This window comes from Amaranthus tricolor, chromosome 8 (genome assembly GCF_026212465.1).
Source record: "Amaranthus tricolor cultivar Red isolate AtriRed21 chromosome 8, ASM2621246v1, whole genome shotgun sequence".
NCBI lineage: Eukaryota > Viridiplantae > Streptophyta > Magnoliopsida > Caryophyllales > Amaranthaceae > Amaranthus > Amaranthus tricolor.
This window is the reverse complement of record NC_080054.1, coordinates 14,836,300-14,843,153: the sequence shown is the minus strand read 5'-3', so window position 1 is coordinate 14,843,153 and position 6,854 is coordinate 14,836,300. Positions and strand designations below refer to the sequence as shown.

At 34.0% G+C, this 6,854-nt stretch overlaps 1 non-coding gene across 1 annotated transcript; it reads left to right on the top strand.

Moving 5' to 3' along the window:
- The first annotated feature begins 358 nt into the window (after positions 1-358).
- On the top strand, positions 359-474 carry LOC130822978 (U5 spliceosomal RNA). Its single transcript, XR_009046472.1, has one exon. It is a non-coding gene; the product is annotated as a U5 spliceosomal RNA (small nuclear RNA).
- Positions 475-6,854: the final 6,380 nt, after the last annotated feature.

The window sequence follows — 6,854 nt, the reverse complement described above, 5'->3', positions numbered from 1 at the left end:
TTGACCCAATTAATTAAATGGGTCAACCCGACCTGATCTGTTTATTAAATGGGTTAGGTTCAGGTTGAATATTTAAACCCGAAAAAAATCTTTTTAACCCATTTATTAAATTTAAGACGGATCAACATTTACCAAATACTTCGTAAAACTAAGATAATACCAATTACCATGTATTGAGGGATTGGTCAGCTGAAGATGACTTTCAATAAGAAAGGAAGTTGTCCCACATCGGCTAAGGGATTTGTCAGCTGAACATGACTTTCAATAACAAAGGAAGTTGTCCCACATCGGCTATGAAAGATACTAATAAAAGAAAAATCCTTTAAATCACTTCCACAGATCTCATACTAACTTACGGAGCCACGCCGTGAGCACAAAGCGAACTATTCTTTCGCCTTTTACTAAAGAATACCGTGTGCTCGCTGCATTAAGTGGCATACGTTTATTTTTGAAGGAAGCCTTTAATTAAGGTTAAATGAGTCAAATGACCTGAAATATATGAATTTAATGACCTAAAAAAAAAAGTAGGTTAAATGGGTCATTAGCAGGTTGATCCGATCTGCTACAGATCAGGTCGGGGTTTCAATTTTTGACCCATTAATTAAATGGGTCAGGTTCAGGTTAAGGGTTTATTGACCCATTTATATATGATCCGAACCTGAAAATGACCCAACCCGACATGTTTGACACCCCTATCTGCTATATCTGATAAAACAATCGGTAATTATTTTTTGTAAGTAAATGAGCATACATCAATTAAAAACCTGACTATTAACTTATTTCGATATTGATCCGATCAATAGTTATCCGTAACCGATAACTACTCGAAAAATAAAGCTCGAACCCGATTTGTACCCGAAAAAACCGAACCAATTAGTAATCGATGACAACCCGAGACCGATTGACACTCGACACGAACATCAACCGACACCGAACTGACGCTAACCCGATAGCTTGAATAACCGATCTCTAACCGAACCGTGACTAACCGACTCGACCCGACTGTGACCCGTTGTAACACACAGCCGAAAAATAACCGATCCGAAATGCAACCGAACCGAATAACACCCGTTCGAAACCGACCCGATCAACCGAATTTTTGGTATGGGTTTTTGACTTTTATGCCCTTAGTAATTTTATCCTATTTTCAATTATACCCTTCATTACCCATATTAATTTTCTTCCCTTACATTAAAAAACCCATAATACCACTCTCTTTCCTACCCTTAGGGTCTCACTTTTGACTCTCCTTAAAATCCGTGAAAAATCAAATGGGACTCTTAAGGTGAATAGGAGGGAGTATTATTTTTGATATAGGTTGTAGTAAATTATTTATATTATTATTATTATTTTGTAATTATTATTATTATTATTATTATTATTATTATTATTATTATTATTATTATTATTATTATTATTATTATTATTATTATTATTATTATTATTATTATTATCATTATTATTATTATTATTATTATTATTATTATTAGTATTAGTATCATTATTATTATCATTATTATTATTATTATTATTACTATTATTATTATTATTATTATTATTATTATTATTATTATTATTATTATTATTATTATTATTGTTATTTTATTATTATTATTATTATTATTATTATTATTATTATTATTATTATTATTATTATTATTATTATTATTATTATTATTATTATTGTTATTGTTATTATTATTATTATTATTAGTATTGTCATTATTATTGTTATTATTAATTTAAATAATTTATATTTATATTATTATTATTATTATTATTATTATTATTATTATTATTATTATTATTATTATTATTATTATTATTATTATTATTATTATTATTTTCTTATTATTTAATATTAATTTGTTTTATTATTATTACAAGTATTTTATTTTATATTTTGTATTGTTATTATTATATTACTAATTATTGAAGTAAATTATATTTTTTTAATAAGCTAATGTATGGTTTATTTCCTATTTTAAATTTGTAGGACTTTGAAAAGTTAGGAGACAATGTAGATTACTCTCGTAGATTTGTTACGGATAGGAAATTGGATTCCGTAGATGAATTACATAGTTGAGCTGATGAGATAGCAATAACAATTGGTTTTTAATTACACGTGCTTCTTATAAACAAAAAGAAAGACGTTCTAGAGTTAGTTTGTATATAAGATGTCACCACTATGGTAATATTAGGGGTGATTTGCATAACCTAGATAATGTTGTCCGACCTGGTTCTAAAAGTAGCACATGTCGGTGTAAATTTATGATTGTAGCAAGTAGTCGTAAACCAGGAGAAAGACCTTGGACGGTAAGGGTGTGTCCTGGTGAAAAAGGTAGACATAACCACCGATTTTTAGTGTACAGAGATGGTCATGTAAAGACAAATGGGTTGAATGTAGATATTCGGCAGCATATACGACAACTTAGTGCAGCCGGCATGCAACCTGCCTTTATCATGACTTCAATTAGAGAAAATTTTCCTGGTTTTTTTTTTGTAGTATGAATCAAATATACAATACTACAGATGGAAGGTAGAACTCCCCTTCAACACTGTCTTTATATGGCCACAGAGCATAATTACGTGGTTTGGACAGACTTGGATAGTGAAGGGGATTTGAGCAGATTATTAGCTGCAAATCCTACATTCATCCATTCTGGAGTACTTTGATGTACACAGAGGTTGGAGATGACACCAACGAAGGAGTACGGCACGCAAACGCCGATGACAAAGAGTACTTTCAATCGTTGGTCGATGAAGTCTTAAAAGCTGATCCGGTTGTTGTACGACGCTTGTCTCAGGTACTTGAACATGAATTACATGCTTATGGAGCCGATATACTTGATCCTTACGCAAGTCCACCTAGAAAGGGAAGACCAACCACAAGCAAAACCCTTAGAAGAAATAAAAGCGCATTTAAATATAGTAGATCATCTTCTCGTGGTCGTCAAGATCTTCATCCCGCGAGAGATCCAGTGGTAGATCTAGTGGTCGGAAAACGAAATCCTCAGTTGGAATTAAGTTTAGTTTCAACTTATCCAGTACATGACTTTCCTTGCCGTTATTGAAATTATTTTATTACAGCTTAATCTTAATAACCTTATTTTCAATAATTGCAGATGATCCAGTAGGTCGTGATTTTTCACTATTTCCATGGCCTAATCACATCTCACACGTTCTCCCTCCTTACTTGTTTGGTTGGATTGATGTTATAGGTATGGTAACTATGGTTTTAGAGCTATTTCCATCACAGAGTTGGGAGGCGAGGAGGCATGACCTCTATTAAGACGTGCAATGTGCATGAAAATGCAAATGAACAGAGACCAATAGTAAGTGTGTATTTATCGGAGGAGGCGTAAGATAATGCTATATTCAAAATTGGTTCACACAGCAATGGACCTGCTCCTTATATTCACTGGATGGAAGCACCGATGGTATTGTACTCTGCAGCAACATGTCTTAACATTGGCATTGCTTATTAAGGTTTTGCTGATGGTAATCCGATGTACAACTGTTTGGTTCTTTCGTTAAGGAAAGCAGCGGGTGTGCATAGTGTAAATAAAGTTATACATATATGTTGGGTGAATAGAAATCATTTTGTTCAATTATTAATGAACGACGATTCATCTCCACTGCCGCCAGTCCAGTAATCATGGAGAGAAGCAATTGACAATTCTTCCAAGCATATAGAATCACATTTTAGTAGTAGGATTTTGCTTTGGAATAGACTATGCGGGCCACGACCACCACAACGTAATAACACCGCTGAAGATGCTGTAAATTTAGATAGTCCATGGTATAACACATTGTGTACATCATTATTTAGTTTAACTACACATGTAGATGAGATTCAATTTATAGATAGTCCATAGTGATACTGTTGTGTACATCATTATTTAGTTTAACTACACATGTAGATGAGATTCAGTACGTGGATGAAATTCAATATGTATAGAATTAATGTAAATTAATAAAAGCATTGATGTAAATTAGTTTAACTATAATGTAAAAAGAATTAGTTTACAATTACAAAAACAAATAGTCTATGAAGGGCCTTGCCCCTTAAAAGTTTGCCATTCGGCAAATAAATCTCTAATATCAGAAACGTATACATCTAAATCATGTATTTCCCGGGGGGTCATTTCCGCAACAGGAGGCAGTCTCACCAATGGAGTGACTCGATTCGGCCATTCATTTAGAATCTGTAAAAAAAAAAAAAAAGGAAAAGGGTGTGAATAACATATTAAACAACATCTAAATTACACAAACACATAATACAAAACAAATAAATTAAAAAAACTAACGTATTTTTCTCTGCTTTCAGCTGGACCAAAACCGGCACTCGGTCCTTCGCCGGGGAGGAGGTATGGGTGGGAGGACACTCTGAACCAGTCAACGTAACTAAGATCAGCCTCTAATGGAACAGATGCCCGACGAAGTGCCTGATCACCAAGGGGGCCACAATAGGGGAACCTACTCCATGCCCTCCGTGTAAATAGGCGGAGAAGCAAAGGTCACGGAATAGGTATCGTGTGCCGGTCGTATAGCCTGGCTTGGTCTTATATGAGGGAGGGAATAGCCTACACAAAGCCAACCTATCGCACTGTCCTCTCTGGCAAATACACCTCGACGATATCAAAGCAAGTGATACCCCCAATGTAGGTGGTTCGTGGGTGCTCATTTAGCAATGCCCTTGGAGAAGTCATGTACGGAGTCCATTCCACATGCATACAAGCAAAATTAAAATATGAAAATAATCTAAAATTAAGATAACATGAATAACAAAGTGTGATGTGATGTACAATACCTGAGTTTCCGTCATGGAGTCCAATATCCTCCTACAGTCCCTCAGCCTGTTGATCTCACGACCTCGCCTAGGTGTGGACCACATCTCCGTCCTAGTCTTATTAGGCACATCTGCTTGACGAGGATGAGGGTAGAAGGACAGAAAGTACTCATAAATCCATGTCTAAAGCAATGTCACGCAACCAGCAATGGTCTTGCAACCAACCCTAGACACCATTCCCAGTTGCCGATACGTGTAGGCCAGCGTCACCGCACCCCAGGCAATCTCATCCTGATTGATGTTGACGGTTAGTATCGGGTGAGGTCGCATGCCGGTTCTGGTCTTATTCGCACCCCAATATGCGTTGCACGTCGTGCAACATAATCGTCATCTCCCCCCATGGCATGTGAAAGGTGTTCGTATCCGGCTGCCACCTCTCCATGAAGGCCAATATCAAAGCACAGTCAATGTGCTGGTGCATAATATAGGGTAGCCGGCCGAGGGGAGTGGCAGGTAGAACATCATAAAGCACATCTGACATATCCCGCAGTTCGATGATCACCTCCAACGGCTTCTTTCGACTACGACACTCCAGAACCGGAGGCATACGCTCAGAGCCGTCAAAAATAACTTTAGCTATGTGCCCGCAATAGCTGGGTATTAGGCGCGTATCTATAGGCCCCCCGAGCTGGGGCGATGTGACCAACCAGTCCGTTCCAGCGGACTGTGAGTGCCTGCTCCCCCGTGGCGGCTCATCATCAACGTGACTATGTCCGGCATGCTCAGATGTGCCTGCAGAAATACGGGCGGCACGTGTGAATTTACCGTCGACCCGCGGACAACAGCCCAATCCACTAGGCGACCAACAACACTTTGGTACTCATCATCATCATCACTAGAAACCCCCCTACTACTCTGTACGCTAGCCTGGTCATCAAACCGAGTGCGAACTTGGTGCAGCGTATTCGACCGTTAGTCCTCACTGTGTCTGGCAGCCTCTTCCTCCCTAGCCCTCCTAGCAGAACCCGTTACCCCCCTCTCATAAGGGTCCCCTTTGAGTAGGGTAGGCCTCGAACTATTCCTACTCAACAACTATCTAAAAAAACCCTTTTCTTTCCCTTGACTACCAGTCATTTACTACAATTTTGATAATTTAATTAACTATTAATAATAAATAAAAATAATCAAACATAATTTTAAATTAACCACATGAACAAAAAACAATAATTAAATAACATATTAAACTACTCAATATCAACAAATATAATTTAACAACAACAATATTTAACTAATCATTATCAACAAATATACTTTAACAAAATATTAATTACAAAATATTAATTATTATTATTGTAATTAATTTTCTAAATTAACAATAATAGTAATAATAATAATAATAATAATAATAATAATAATAATAATAATAATAATAATAATAATAATAATAATAATAATAATAATAGTAACAATAATAATAATAATAATAATAATAATAATAATAATAATAATAATAATAATAATAATAATAATAATAATAATAATAATAATAACAATAACAATAATAATGATCATAACAATAATAACAAAAACAATAATAATAATAATAATAATAATAATAATAATAATAATAATAATAATAATAATAATAATAATAATAATAATAATAATAATAATAATATTTAATAAAATAAATTAAAATTAATATTTAAAAGAATAATAATAATAATAATAATAATAATAATAATAATAATAATAATAATAATAATAATAATAATAATAATAATAATAATAATAATAATAACAACAATAATAATAATAATAATAATAATAATAATAAAATAATAAAAATAAAACAAAAAAATTAATAATAATAATGATAATAATAAGGATATAATTTCAAAAAAAAAGGAAAAAAAAAAAACTGAGTTAGCACGCGACTCGACTGTGGGTCAGTCGCACGAAACCCGCGACTCGGCCATGGCTCAGTCGCATGTTTTTACCCATCATAGCGAGATTTTCTCAAAAAAGAGATGTCGCGATTACATTTATAGGGTGACTCTTT